General features: G+C 31.8%; 1 protein-coding gene across 3 annotated transcripts in view; it reads right to left on the bottom strand.

Annotated features, from left to right (window-relative positions):
• Positions 1–17,049, bottom strand: part of LOC120773402 — a 68,740-nt gene that overhangs the window by 12,013 nt on the left and 39,678 nt on the right. Inside the window, exon 3 of one of the 3 annotated variants that reach the window (XR_005705160.1) lies at positions 742–1,132. The exons of the other annotated variants lie outside the window; for them this stretch is intronic. The gene's annotated coding sequence lies outside the window, so the exon portion shown is untranslated. Of the gene's footprint in view, positions 1–741; positions 1,133–17,049 lie in introns of those variants that run through there. 3 annotated transcript variants of the gene reach the window in all.

Genomic DNA, 17,049 nt, shown 5'->3' with positions numbered 1-17,049 from the left:
GATTTGAGAGGAGTTTTGGAAAATTAGGAAAAAATGAAGAAAATGGCAATTTTTTCATAATTTCGGCAAATCTTAACCGATTTTTATGAATTTGGTGTCAAATTGTCGGGATTTGAAAGAAGTTTTGGAAAATTGGAAGAAACAAAGAAAAAGTCTTTTTTCGTAATTTCAACAAGTCTTAGCCGATTTTTGCGTCAAATGAAAGGAATTTCAGAGGAGTTTTGGAAAATTTATAGAAATTGTATGATATAAATTCATACAAAAATTATATTGGGAAAAATAGAAAAAAAATTGCGAAAAAAATTGTGTCCATACTCACTGTTGTTCTCTGCTAAAATAATTAAGTAAAACACATTATTGCATCTTTTACTTTGAAAATTTCTATTATCATACATTTATTTTTTACTAAATGTTTACATGGTTTCTGCAGTAAGCAGTTGATTTCTGTGAATTTACCATTTTGGTAAATGTTGATGATGATGTGCAACCTAAATTTTCCTCTCTTATGGGGAAAATTGGAGATTTGTACCACACGCCTATCTATTGAAAGGGCAACGTCAATTATCTGCCAATTCTGGATCCAATACCATTATACGTTCCCGTTTTATCTATAAAATATTATTTTGTAGTCTTCAAACAAATTAAAATTTTTATCTCGTAAACTGCTTGGGATACAATAAAACAGACGGTCATTAAATCAAAAGTACGCCAACCTGCTTTTTCAAAATATAAAACAAAGTATTTCTAGTCAGAAAGAAATATATTTCACATTTACAAATCAACCTAAAACTAGTCAATAACTTTTTTGGTACCACAAAAGTACATAAAATCCAAAATTAATATATTTGAAGTAGTTAAAAACCTCACTACCAAAAATATCTGTACACTTAATATTAACAAAAACATATTTGTATTCATGTGCTTATCAAACATTAGCACACCCATCGGCGTTCAGTGCGGCCAACCATTTCAAGTCACACGAACTTAACATCAGCTCAACGAAGCGGTAATCAGTCATCCACCATTTCCATTCTTTCATTCTGCTTCAATTAATCAATTAGTCACTTAGTCATCGTTTGTTTTTGTTTGCCAACAGTCAAGTGAACATTTCTATGCATGTTTATTAAATCAACTGAAAAGATTTGAAGTGTTGTAAGTTTTTATATTGTACAGAGAGCTTCTTCTTATTCAAACAATGACTCAGTTCTTCCTCAATACTCTTACACAGAATTAAATATTTTCATATGAGATTCTAAGTATTACTTAATTATAAGTACTGTCATATATAATATAGATTGGTTAAAAAGAACTTTTTCATTAACTTATATGCAAATATGAGTAGTTTATAATACACTATAATAATCTATATAATTATTCAAATGGACTCCCATTATGAAATTTTAGTGTTAAAGAATATTCAAAGAAATATCATGCTATTTCCTTTAAGGTGGAACACCAAAGATAACATTAAAGTTCCCCCTTGGACTTCGCCATCAATTTGAAATATAAGAAATTACAAGAGATGATTGCTGTACTGTTAAATATATGTAAGGACATGATTAATATAGAAACTCAATGCCTTAATGACTTACTCAACTGAGTGCTGTCTATTTAAGCATTTGCTCAATTATTGAAGTTCAGACATTTTGGCAAGGATTTGATGCTTAAATTCCACCCTTGTCAATTTTGTACTAATTTTATTCCCCTTGCTGACCTACAGTCTTAATCAGCTACGGTATAAATAAATAATATGACAACGGACTCATTTTTCAGCAGTTAAGTAAAAGGCAGTTAAGTAAAAGGTAGAGGAAATCAGCAAATGAATTAAGCAAAGGCTCAAACACAGACAAATTTTGAAAATATGAGACACAGTCAAAATTTATGACTTTTTGCATATACAAGTATATTACATAATTCGACTGTACTGTTTATCAAATTATCCGAAAACCAAGATATTAAAAAAAAGAAAACAGATCAAAAGAATCAGAGAAGAGAGCTGATATAATTATAAATACTGTATGAGAGATGACGCAAATATTTCTACATATAATCTCAATGGCTACAAATATTTTAACTTTTCCACATAGTAAAATAACCTGCAAATATGTAAATGTAATTCACAGCCGCAATGAGGTTCAAAAAGAGTTTTATTTAAATTGCAACTACGTCGATTTTAACCAGCGATTTTTTAATTTACACAGAATTTCCAAAATTGCTAATGATGTTCACCAGTCAATGAGCCAGTGATCAATATAAATAAGTAGCTCTTCCTGGATATTTCGATGGAATTCGAATTTAGATTTAACTATGAAAATTAAAATCGTGTATTTGTAAATTGATGTGCATAGGTTTCCTATTGAATTTACTCATAAGTTGAAAATGAAAAAAATTATATATGTATACATAGATGGATATCTGTCTTATTAAAACTGCTTTAAAAATTTGGCTACTCTACGATTTTGCTTAACTCTAAAGCTGCTTGTATTATTTGCTTATGTATAAAGTATAGTTTTGTGTTGAGGTATCATTTAACATTTTTTTTACAGCGAATGGACCATCTGAGACGTAGCTGCGGCCAACATGTGAAAGGGATAATCTTCAAAACATAAATGTAAAATAATGTTCTTTCGAATGATAATAAACATTCCCCATTATGTTTAAAGTTTCCGTGTTTTTTTTAAGTAAAGAATCTTGATTCATTTAAAAAATTATTGCACAATTATGTGGGCAATTTCATGGCACACAATAATAAAGCAAGATTGAATATAGTTTTATAGCAACTCTCTTGAAATTTTTATAGCTTAAAGAACACCATGAAGCATTTTGAATGTCCTCATGTATTTGATATCAACTTATTTTTGTTTTGCCGGTATAACAGACATAAAAGGCGTACAAGGTAAACTTTTAAGGACATTAAGTGTAAATGGAGTGTTTTGATTATCTGATAGATAAACCAAAGCTATATGATTTGTGTATAAATGAACCATAGAATCAAAATTTGGCAAAGAAAACTATATATGAATTATACTCAACATAATATAGATGACCCTAATCAATATATTATATGAAGCAAAATCAGGCATTAATTTTGCCACACGACCTTAATTACTTTCAAATTAGCTCGGTGAGTTTACCAAATATACAGAATAGATCAGCAAGATTAACTGATATTAAATAAAATTCGCCTGAAAACTCCGGAAACCACAAAGTTTATATATTTTATGCAATAAAGTGAAGAGCTACGATGAAAGTGGTCACAAATGGATTTCTACAGCAAATTCTATCGAACCGCACAAAAGCATTAAATTATGCATCGCATTAGTACATTCACAAATTCTTCAAAGCATCGGGTATATGTTCGTATATATGTACATTCTTCGGTACGTTATTGCTCATTTATAAATATATATGTACATATATATCTACATGCATTTTATTTGCAGCTACAAAATCAGTAACTGGAGCCGTTGGCAATGCAAGCATACTTTAGATCGCAGGCGAATACTTTATAAAATTTTCAGCCCTGAGACCATAGTAAAACTTTTCAATAAATAAAAATAAATGCTGTGAGTTGTGATGAAACTTAACCTAACAAAAACAACCGGAGTGGTAGTAGCAAATTCTCGGAAATCTTTGAGCAATGTCTATAAATGTATATTAGGATATTCGCCATATTCCGAGTTTTCAGACACCCTCAAAGACTACAGTGTTTGCTCTAAAAAACTATGTAACAAAAAAAGCTCTTTATTTTTAGTGCCTAAGTTACTTTACTTTTTTCATGTATATACTTGTATTAGAGGATTTTTTGATATTTTGCATTAAGCAAGCATATCTACAACTATATGAGAATATTCTAATACAAAAATTTCAGCTCTAAATCAGATCTTATTAATTTTTTCCGTACCAAATCATTCAAAAGTTACGATTGATCATAATTTTACATCAAAATACAAAGTATTCGTAAGTGTCTTAGATTTTTTGTGTTGCTCATACGGCACGGTGTATTGAATATGATAAAAAAATTTAACTGTGTGTAAGGCTTTATGAAAGAAATTAATAAAACCTTTAATTTGCATAAGATAATCATATTTTCAAAGTTATGGGTTTATTTAGATATATTAGAGATAAAGAATTTAATGCAAAAAACTCCATAATAAATATATGGAAAGCAATCTTATTTAGGCACTGCTTAAATTGAAAATAAAAAGCTTGTTTACGTTGGATAATTTTTTGAGGGCAAAATTTAAAACATCAGAGGCGTATGAAAATATCAACTTTGGAAATATTGAATACCCTAATGTATACGAAGGTATGGCATAGCGAAAATAAGTGAGGGCGTATTTTAAGTTTTAGTAGCTTAGAATATCTTAAGTTGCACATACTTTGCAATACAACACAGGCAGTCAAGATTGACCTCGTGCAGTCCTTAGGCAGCGGCAGCGACCTATGAAATAAATTCATCATAACAGCAAAGTTTAATAAGCCCATAATTGTATAAAGTCGAAATTGAGTTTGAGCTAAACGAAGAAAGGAAGCACAAGATAAATGAGAAATCGAAGCAAAGGAGGTATGCGCACAAGGCTGAAGGAAATGACGATGACGATTAGTAGCCATGCAGTGGATTAAATAACAAAAGCGCCACTATTTATCCAGTGGTTGGTTGTATTTATGGTGGAGTAAAGCGATAGGATGTGCATGTTACAAAATACCAAAAATAATTATGAAAATAATGATGATTTATGAGAATATTAATAATGTCTCAATGAAAATATAAAAAGTTTTAAGCTAGCAAAAACCAATTGAAAGTAAAATGTCGACCCATTTGACCGTTCTAATGATTTTGGTGGATATTTAGGTATTAAATTATTGTTCGAATTTGATTTTTTTTCAAAAAGAGTACCATAACGGGTCTCTCTGGACATGCTTGGTCGTGCGAATTCCGATCTAACATTTATGGAGAGCATTATAACTAATAGTGAAACATAGGTTTATGAATTTAACAAGCAAAGAAAATAACAATCATCGGAATGGAGAGAAGAAAATGAGCGGAAACCAAAAAACCACGCCAAAGCCGGTTAAAAAATCAAGGTGATGCTCATTGTTTTCTCCGGTAATCGTGGTTTGGTGTATCATGAATTTCTTCCCGATCGACAGACGGTCATAAATATTGAAGAATAAATAAATATTTTGCGTTTTATTTATAGCTCCCGAGTACTTTTTTGTCACAATGTATTTCCGATTGTTATCACTAAAATAATTAAATATACGCCATCGCCTTTAATGTCTCTTGGTGAACCAAAAATAACACTTGTTATTTATGATTTTTTTAATGTGCATAATCACTGGGAGAGCTATAATTGCCAAAATATAAGATATAGTTAAAGTAAATCCATTAACGTTATCCCTATTGGAAAACCCTGTGACTGTCCATTTTCGAAGTTCTTTTTAGGCCAGAAGCGCTTATTGAATCACTATCGAGGAGTGTCTCGTTCACGTTTGTTTACACTAAGTTCGTTGTCGTAATAGGCCCAGCTTTCAATACCAGTAACCGTACGTAGGAAGGAAATTCGGAACATGAGATTTTCTTTTGTATTACTTCGTGTGTCACCCATACATGTTTGTTTTGAATTCAGCCTCATATATAGTAAATGGTTCGAACGGTTTTTATACAATGTTTAGCTTCTGAGCAATCGGTTTTCTTTATTTGAACAATATCTCTGAAGATTGGCATGAACGTGGGGCATCCTAGGCATTCAAATTATCGAAACGGATGGTGGCTATAGCTCAGATCTATAAACACCTTTTCAGACACTTGGCTTGCGTTTTCGCCTCTATCGAAGAAATTTCGAAAACTTTTGGGTATTTTTTGTTGCTGGTATCCATTTTTGATACTGAGTCAAGCATACAAAAAAATGTCTGAAAAATTTTTTAGTACTGAGTCTCATATTTCTAATACCATAAAGCATAACCAATTCGTCTTATAGAATGCGGATTACAGATTGCTGATAATGGATTTATTTTTGCTACCTCTTATATTAAATTCAATTAGCAATTTGTTATCGAACCAAACTTACGCCAATATACTTGTATTTAAAACTTTGTAATAAAGCAAATAGTTGTTATGCATATAAGCAGTTAGCATTATCTTGAACATTCAATACGTTAATCATTATTAATTAAACCAAACCTTTTAAAATTTTTTTAGAAGAAAACTATTGGGAGAAAAGAGATAAATATTAATTAAACTACTTGGGTATAGTGCTCCAAGTGAAATAGAATTAAATATTTTCCTTATTTCCATTTTTTTTTTCTATAACAGTCAAAGCCATACAGAATGTTCATACATAGTAACCACAATAAAGATATTCATATAGAGGTTTTTCAATGAAATATAAAAGCACAACACGCGCACACCTGTGAGCACTTAAGCATTAAAAGGAATCATAAATCCGCTATTGCCTTTAGCTACTGAGCACAAAAATAGAAGAAAACGCAACAAACAGTACAAGGTAAATATTGAAATTGAAAATAAATCTCTTACAAATCGCATATAAATCTTACCGCCGTCTAGCCGACATAAAAACCGCTACGAAATAATAATAATAAATAAAAAATGTTGAAAGTTTACACAAAAAGAAGGAAAAAACGAAGAAATTGGATTTTTTCTGAAGATATTTTCAAGGTGAACTTGTAGGTATAAGAGTTAAACTAGACCACATACGTGGACATTTTAGTAACTTTGTTCATTAAGTTCTTAGGGAGAGCAATAAAATCAAAACATTTAATTTTAGGGAAATGTTAAATAATTTATAAACAGAGCGCACATATATTCCATTTCTGCCTGCCTAAGCTTACGGTAGCTAAGTTAGCATGGACTGTCTTTTCTACTAATTACAAATAACAACATGCTTTTAAGATCGAGTGCTATAGTTGGAATAATATCTGCTTTAATCAAACAACTCGGTGGTTGTCAATAGAATAAAAACAAAAATTAAAACTTACTTTCACTATAACAATTTTTTTCATAAAATATTTGAGACGGAGACATGTAGTGTAAAACTGTACACAAGCTGTTTTTGGAAATTCCTATGTACGTTCATTTTCTCAAAATGCCAAAGCTTAAGGGAGGGTTTAGGGTTTCAAGGTAGAAAAAAATACTTTTTTCGAATTTATTTCTTAAATATGCATTGAGTAATTTTATTCGGACCTTTTGTACATTATTGAGTATGCTTTTGACAGTATAGGGTAAGTTTTTTAATGCAGAAATATTGAAGCATAAGCTGGTAACAGAGCTTCCTCCAGAACGTCTTGAAAAAAAATACAATTCAATAATGTACAAAAGGTCCGAATAAAATAACTCAATCCATATTTAAGAAATAAATTCTCAAAACAAGTTTAAAGCATTTTACCGAGAGACCGCATAAAATTAGATTATTTTAATTCATCTTTCAGATTTTACTTGAAATAATCTTCTTTAGGCGGAATCAGTGTATCTAATTGTGGGCTTGAGGTTGCTCATACGCCAGCGCTCACGATTGATTGTTAATGCACATTCTTACGTTGTGTTTCTTTATATTCATATAATTTTGTATAAAAATTCGTTTGGTAATAAGAGTAAGAGCTTCAGCATACTGCACGAGCCGACAAAAAAAATTTAAAAACTGTGGCAACCCTGAGTGTAGAAAAAAACAGATAAAAAAGCAATAAGAGAAGCGAAGCTGGATTGAGATTTGGTTTCGATATAAATTGTGTTTCAAGTATTTTCTTTGTATATACATTCATATATTTACCTTTTCCTAAATATAAGGATATTTTAAAAGTATTCTTCAAAAATTTTTTTATTGCATTTTTTTCCTAAAAATATGCTCATACGAGTAGCAGAGTTTTAGTCGCACAACTAATTAATATTCACATATGTTTGGTAAAGTTCGCAAAATTTCAGCACAAATTTTTTGCTACTTTGTTATTATCGCGTTACCGCACGTTGAAATAGTTCAACCATGCGCTCAGGTGACTGAAAGAATTTCGCAATTATAAAAATTTATGCAAAAAGTTATAAACTAGGAATAAAGCTGCGAATTTCTGGATGTGACTATTTAGCACACGCCAAAATAAACTTCTGACACCAAGCGACGCATATAAGATTTGTTTAGTTTTCCACACGAAATTTCGCGTTTAATTTTACAGTGGAATTAATATTTTTTTGAAACTTTTTCTAGGCAAACTGTCGCTCAAAATGCATTCTCTTTAACTTTTCTCATATTCCAACTTTTTGTTTTCATTTAATTCATGGAAAATAATAGCAAGCACACGAAAGTAGCATCGTTCATTCTTGTGAGCTACAACATACAAGTATATGTATGTATGTATGCTCTGGCCATCATCAGCAATTATTTGGTAAATGTTAAAGAATAGCAAAAAGTTTGTTTAATTGAGTGCATTAAAAATTTCAACTTGACTCTGTTAATAAGATAGTAATTATAAATAAATATAGCATAATAACTTTAAAATAAACTTGGGTTGATTGAAAGTCTTACGCAATATTTACAAATATGAATATATAACTTGTGTTTATTTAACACAACGTCAGAATGTGCATTAAAAGTCTGAGTGTACGCGATGGCGTATGAGTAACCTCATATGCGTATACAGTATGGTTACAAAGATGCAACAAAAGACGCCGGTCAAGTTTAAAGATTTCTTTGTCTCTTTAGTGTTATATAAATAAATTTTGTGCTGATATTTAACAAGATCAAACTTTTGTTAGTGTGATTGGGAAAATGCTTTTATGTGAAAAACGAAATCGAAATTAATCATCTAGTGAAAAGCAACAAAAAAAAACTAAAAACCTTTAATATCGGCTAATGCATTACATATATGAACGATATGTACTCGCATAAATCTTTAATCCTTATCTAGATTTAAAGCGGAGGCAGCTGTATATTGTAGTGATCCGTCCTGAAACCCTTGAAAAATTCCATGTAGATTTCGAGTCAAATATCGAAATTTTCTATACAAAAGCTTGATTTGATGAAGTGGTGCACTCTGAATAATATTCTCAGAGATATTCGCAATGCCTTTACAATAGACCAACCCAATCTTTGTTAAGATATCTCGTCAAATAAAAAAACAGTTTTTCATATAAGGATTTGATGATTTCTCGTTCAATTTTTATGGCATATCCTCAGTTCGGGATCGGTAATTTAGACAAGTGAGCACCTTTTTGGGTAGAAAAAGACGGTTTGCACAGATCTATATCTAAAAAAGTGAAGGTATACTTCGCTAATATACAGACAGACAGACACGTTGGTTCTGGCTAAATCGACTCAACTCATCACGCTGTTAATTAACACACACCTGATATAATATATAGAGCTTGCGACACTAGCTTTTAGGAGTTGCGACCTTCGTGCCAAACTTTACATAAGTAGGTGGTACAGTGTACAATAATACTGTGGGAGTCTGATAAAATTTGGTTATGGGTGACAAAGCGTCTATCAATAGGGGTGACGTGGTTTTGACAGCTCGTGGTGGTCATCTTTGTTTACGGATTTGTGTATTCAGGAAGTGGTGCCATTTGGTATAATGGATTCGTCAACAAACAAATATTCGCTATGGTGGTGATAAAAAATCTCATGTGGTTCAGGAAACGCAATTGCATCGACCAAAATGAACCATTTGAAGCGGATGGTGGCATCATCAGACCTTATTTCTTTCTAAATGAGGCAGGATGCACAATGCTGACCAAGTTAATTTTTTGCGAACTCTATCGATTTTGACGCAGACGAACTCTATTTTCAACAAGACGATGCGCAGTTTCATGTTCCGCGTTTAATCACGAACGCATTGCAGCAAAGTTCGGTGACTCGTTAATTTCAAGAAATGGTCCAGTCAAATGTCTGTAAGTAACATGCAATTTTACCCTCTACATTATGATCCTAACTTAATTTACCAGGCATCGCGTATTTCGGTCAAGTCTTTGATAGCAGCTAGCTTTCCTCCCACTTAAGCTTGACGTGTCCATTTAAAAGTTCATTCATTAGCTGACTTTTTACTCAGTATTAGTCACAAAGCGCTAAAAGTGTTTATTATTGTATGAAAAGTGACCACCAGACTGCTGCAAACGATTGACATATTGACGTGCTGGAAACTTTTCAATTATTAATATATGTATCATAAGTACTATTCTAGCTGATTGTACTCAGTGCGTGCACTTAACTTCGATTAGCCCAAATGTCGAAACTGTGTATACTAAAGTCAACGCTATTTGAGGTAACATACATACACGCCAAAGCAATTTCATTGCTATATTTAATACATGCTTATACACACAAGAGGAATTCAATGATTTTCAAGTTACTAAGCGCCGATAATTACGGTCATTCAGTAATACTGATTCCTGCATAATCATGAATGTGCAAACGAATTCATGCTACTAGGCCAAAGTACGAGTAAACCTGGTGTTAATTAGTAAACACAATCGCTACAATTGCCACAATTGTGTTGTGCTAATTAGAAATTTGTAGGTCTAACAATTTTGAAATAAATTAATTGCAAACTTAGAATAGCTTGGCTTTTTGTAGAGAATAGGAGGCAGTTATTTATTACTAAATAAGTGACGGAAAGTACTTACACATTCTTTTTTCCAGTAAGGCTACAAGTTATAACTTTGTAATTTGAAGTAATGAAAAAGTTTTAATGATATGCATATTTAAAAGTGTTTTCTAATCACACTGGTTTTAAAGTGTTTTAAGATTATATAGACGTTATTATCAATAACAATCAATATTTGGAAAATTTTGTAGTGTAGTTAACAAAGACCACGAAGCTTTTAATAATCAGTATCATGCATTGTCTATACGACGATAGTGGCAGCAGCAAAGTAAAGAAAATCGAAACCCCATGGAAGGAGCCACCAGGGTGAAAACTGCAGAAGTCATGTGCAAAACGGTAGACCGGAATTATACAAAATTCTTATTCCCGCTCGATAGAAGAGACATTATGGGAATACTAACTGATCACTGTCTGGTGGCGACACACGCCCGCAGGACGGGACTGCCAGATCGAGTGGCTGCAGGAAATGACTAGAGCAGGGCACCAGGGAAACATGAATCATGTCTTGTGCACTTGTCTCGCTTTGGCAAGACTATGCTGTAAGCATCTGAGGACCCCACGGTACGATACATTGGGGGAGGTATCGATAATGGGGTCCCAGAGTCTGTTCAAATTCACGTCAAGCGCAGGCATTCTAAAGGATGACTACTCTTCTTTGAACTAGCAACTGAACTTCATCTGGTATCGCAAAGGACCAAAATTGATCTATGCGATTAACGTAACCTATAATAGTTTTATGTTTATAGCAAAATTTATTATTACTACGGACTTCAATTATTCTCTTACATACCCTTTACATTGGTATAAAATAAGCTTCCTACTTTCTTTTAATTTTTTCCACTGAAAGCACGAGAAAAAAAACACCTTCAAATTGACTACCAGTTAAGTGTTACATGTACAAATAGTCGATAACTACTCGCAATACATTCGTATATGGAAAGCAATGTGAAATCAAAAGTGCAAGCGTACCATCGGTAAAACGTTCATATGTAGCTCTGGTGAGAAAATATTTTGTGCGTCATTGATTTCTGTTGCATTTTCGAATTTTCGAGTAGTCAATACAGCAGCGCATCATCACAGCTTGTTTCCCGGCTACTGATTATTGAATATTCGCTCATTAAACCCATCAACTCCTACCACTTCAGTAGAAAGTGCTTACTTAAATGAGCATCAATGATTTTGAATTTTCCTCTTTTGACATATTCCTCTGGGAAATATTCTGTTTTCATTTTTCCGCGGAAGAATACTAAATTTGATGCTGATGATGATTACAGCATAAATGCGAGAAGAATGTTTGGGTTTACTGAGGTCACTATAAGCAATTGGTACTTTAAAACATGAAGTAAAAATGAAATTCCGTAGTATTTGTGGATATTGGCATAATGAGGGAACATATAAAAACAGAATGGGTAAGAGATAGTTTTATAAACTATATATAAATTTGGTGGGTTTGTGAAGTGTAACAGTTTTACTAGTATTAATGAACTGAAGAAAACTATGTAAAACGATGAGATTATAGGATACACATTATTCAAATATTCAGGTGTATTTGTTTATTTAATTTAATTTTTAGTAGAAGTTCACAAATTTTTTTTAGCGAAAAAAAAAAATTGAATCCTTAAATTAATGTTATTGACACTCACAAAAAAAAATAATTTTTAACGCTGCCTATTATATAAAGTCGACATTTAAATGTAATTACATTTTTATGTAAGAAATTGATTTTTTAAATAAATAAGAAAAAGAGTTTTTTACCTTATTTAGTATATTATACAGCCCTCAGCAAAGTGTGTTAAATAATTAAGTAACGCATTGACCGTGTTATTTAATTTCCGGTGAACTTGTTAGCTTTAAATCTCTTTGCAATACAGTTTGGTCAGGAAAATCGGTTGCAAATGAAATTACCAAACAAGTAAGAAAAGGCGAAGTTCGGGTGCAACCGAAAATTTTATACTCTTGCCATTTGCAAGAATCAAAGTCAGGGAAGCCTTAAAGAGTAAAACATCAAACAGCTGATCGGAATATATGCAATTTTATACATATGTATGTACATATACTATATCTAACTCATACACTGACAGACACATAAGGATTGCTAGAAAAACGAAAATCATTATATGTAGTATGTGGGAGTTGGGGTAGTAACGACCCGATTTTATTTTTTTTTCGCAAGACAAATACTATTAACATGCCACACACTACTAAAAAACCAATCATAAGAATAAAGTTAGCCGGATCTTCGAAAATCCTTATATAACTTATATGGTGGCTAGATCAAGTTTTCGCCCAATTATGTCTGTTTTGTGCACAACGATACACTGTTAAGAATAAAACACGCTCTATAATTTTCTTTGAGATAACTCAAATACGATATATGCTGTATAACGTCACCCGAAAGTTCGCAAACATTTACAGTGTGTAGTCAAAAAAGTCCTTTCGTATTTCTAATCGGATTTAATCCATTTTTACACTACTGGTAGAAGCTCTTATAATAGTATTATAATTTACTCTTAGAAAATTTGGTTGTTATAGGTTTAGTAGTGTAGCTTAGATATGTACACTAAACATATGAGGTTGGAGCCACGCCCACTTTTTTCAAAAATTTTTGCTCACAGGTGCCCTTTGATACTGTCCTCTGTCCCAAATTACAGTTTTTTACCTTAATTTAGTGCTTAATTATAGCACTTTATAGGTTTTCGGATAATGGCGACTTGTGGGCGTGGCAGTAGTCAGACATTCACCCGTATTTCAACTCATCTCGTCATCCTGATCATTATTTATTTATATATAACCCCATATCTATCTAGATTAGTTTTAGGTGATACATACAACCGTTAGGTAAATAAAACTATTATACTCTGTACTAACGTGTTGCAAGAGTATAAAAAGAGAATTTGTACATATGCGCGTGCACTTCATATGTGAATTGAAAAAGAGAAATTTGATATCCCAAATGCATACACGTAAAAAGATAATTTTTTTTAAATAGTAATTATTGAATGTACATCATTAATAAATTTGTGATAAAAGAATGGAAAATGATTGAACATTTACTTTTTATAACATCTAGTCGTAAGCATGTGTTTGAAGAGATTATTTGTGAAATATTTCTGTAGGAGGGATAATGAAACTAATAAGGGATATCAGAATATCTGAACCAATATTAGATACTGTAAGAACAGTTGGGTCATGAAATTCAATATATAGATCCTTAAATTTTAATAGTGCTTTATATGGAAATTGATAAAAAAAATGGATTTGAATATTTGGAAAGCATATTCGGTGGTATACTAATATTCAGCTCATCCAGACTTAAGCTGTAAAGTATATATATAAATGATCAGTATGTTGAGCTGAGTCGATTTAGCCATGTCCGTCTGTCTGTCTGTCCGTCTGTCTGTATATATACGAACTAGTACCTCAGTTTTTAAGAGATTGTTTTGAAATTTTGCAAACGTTATTTTCTCTTCAAGAAGCTACTAATTTGTCGCAATTGCCGATATCGGACCACTATAACATATAGTTGTCATACAAATTGAACGATCGAAATCAAGTTCTTGTATGGAAAACTTTCACATTTGCCAATGTATCTTCACAAAAATTGGCACAGGTTTTTTTCCTATAATAATTTAATATAGGAAAAAATATGACATGGATTACTACTTAAGGTAATAATATAATCTCCGAAAAAATTGTTCAGATGCTATGTATCTTCCATACAAACTGAACACATAGTTACTAAAAGAAATGCTCCTGTGAAGGGTATATTAACTTCGGTGCAACCGAAGTTAACGTTTTTATTGAACTCTTCTTTAACAACAAATGTCCCCTATGATTAAGGAATTGTTTTATTAAGAACTATTCTGTTTTGGGTGAGCTACTGTATTTCTGACTGAATATCGATATCTTATCATAGACAACCACATTTTTTAACTGTTTAAATTTAGTGACTTAATCCTTACTTTTATTTTACCACACATGTGCAATTTATAAGGGATTAATTAAAATTTCTAAAAAAAGTTCTGAATTTAAAGAAAAATAAACATGTCATAGGGCTTAATTGCAGTTTTCAAGTTTGCAGTAGCATTCACAACTTTGAAAGCTCATGAATTTATGTAAGCCAACACACGTGAAGGCCTTTGCATGTAAACGCAAATAACAATTTACTGTCATTTAAATTCGGTTCATTATGTTCAATGAAATATTAAATTAATAGATAAAGCGCATGTAATACGATCACTGGTATTAACAGAAGAATATAAAATATCTTGGCCGTTGTTCTTTTTGTTCTTTTAAAGTCAATTTGCTTTTACTGGTGTTTCATTTTACTGAAGTTGCGTTTTTGTCCTTAAAAAAGTATTTTTAATTTAAGTCGTGATAATGATTGCCGCTATTATAAAACACAATTTTTGATCTTTTATATTAATAACATGAACCTGCAACTTGAAAATAAAAAAACTTTTATTCTAATACAAAATTTTGCAATCTAAAAGAAAAGGTCTGATTTTTTTTCTAAAAAGATAGTTCTTTCAAAGTATTCATAAAGTACAACACGTCGTATAAGTAAAATCTTAATCAAACTGAAATCAAAGCGCGTGAAATTAGAAGGTTTTTATAAATCGTTGGTGCTACTTAAAACGTCAGTGACCATATCGCGTTATATAGCGTGAATAAGGGATTTCATATGGACTTCAACAGTAAAGGCCAAAATCACTACATATTAAGGAGGAAACAATTTTCACACATAACGATGTAATTCCGTTATGCCATTGCAAAAAAATCATTAGGTTACAAGTGAAATCGTAGTATTGCTAGCTGCAGTCCAAGCTTTGATTTGGCGCTTGTTCCTTAGTAATTCCCTGCGTGACCACCTACACATCGATTGAGTTTGCCAAACCGAATTGCGCTTTGGCTGCAGTTATGCCAATTCGTCGTTATGTCAACGCTATTGAATGCGCAATCAACGATCAGGCACCAAAAATGTTGTATATCCTTGTGTGTATGTTACGCGCAGAGCTCTATCTCTATCTTTTGGCGTACAATATTGCAGAGCTAAGCTTCTTTAAGCTTGTTGTGTGGCTTTATTTTTTGTTTTGTTTGGCTTGAATAAAAAACTACGGTTGTGACTTCCCGAACTGTTGAAATAATTGGTCTCATAGTAATTTATAGCATCTTCTCAATATTTAATATTCCGTTAGTATATGAGTATCAACAGAATTCAGTTCTTTTGTGCTTCGTTATTCATTAATGTACAAATTTCCTTAATCTCTAAAGCTTTACTAAGCAAATTTATTCATGTCAAATCTTTTTGATATACCCTCCAAAAGTGTAAAAATGGATGAAATGGGGTATAACTACGTCTTTTTCCCATATAATGGTTATGTTGAAAAATACAAAAAGTGCATTATCTCAATTAATAAATGTCCAAGGGCATACAAAATGATATTAAAGGGGCTGCTATCAAAATTTGATTGGTGATTTGGGTGAAAACCAAAATCTCAGGAACTGCTATTCAATTTCAACCAAATTCGGCAGGTAACACTAACCTGACCATTCAATATTGTGAAGTGGAAATTGATATATAATCTGTATCAGGATAAAACTTTACCCGAATAGTGCGATTAAAGTAGGCCACCTTATAATCAAAAATTGTAGAAATCGTAACACAATTGTTCAAGCCCCGGGATATCGAACATTTTATTGAAAGTATCGGTCAATCTGTGAGATATACTATATTATAGAAATTCGGATGAATCTTGTTCTGATAATACTGTACCCTTGCTTCGGAACTGGATAAAATCAGAACAATACTTTCCTAAGTCCCATATACCTAATATAAGGTGTTCGACCGAGTGATTTTATGCCGTATACACCAATCTTCAACGAATATATGTATGTATAATATATACATAATACAACATCTCTGTACAATATGAGGATATCAAACTTATGGTTGCATTTATACCGTGTATATCGGTCAATTTGTAAGATTTTTTTGTCAAAATTACGTGAACGTATAATATTGGATATATCATAGGAGATATAATAATTTTTTGGTAAAGGAAAAAAACAGCATAGAAACAATTAAAGTAATCATTCCAGATGGGTTGAGTTTATATCCCATATGTATGTACATCTATTTTTATACGTTTTAATGAGCCGTAATGCGTCTACGACCTATAACAGAAGATAATAAAATACCTTAAATGATTGTCACCCTTTTACCTTCCATTGAATAACGAATGTTGAACTTTTTTGCAACATTTTCAAAAATAAATACTTAAAAAATTATTTAAAATTTTGGTTTTTTGGAATTCAGTGGTAGAAACAACAATATATTTACAACATTCTAAGCGTTCAAATCGTTGTTCAACGGCATATGTTTGGCTTAATAGACTTAAATATATGTTTCCGTGCGTCCGCATTGTGATGCTC

Source organism: Bactrocera tryoni, chromosome 4 (genome assembly GCF_016617805.1).
Source record: "Bactrocera tryoni isolate S06 chromosome 4, CSIRO_BtryS06_freeze2, whole genome shotgun sequence".
In the NCBI taxonomy this organism is placed as follows: domain Eukaryota; kingdom Metazoa; phylum Arthropoda; class Insecta; order Diptera; family Tephritidae; genus Bactrocera; species Bactrocera tryoni.
The sequence above is the reverse complement of the archived record's forward strand: the minus strand, read 5'-3'. Positions and strand labels throughout refer to the sequence as shown.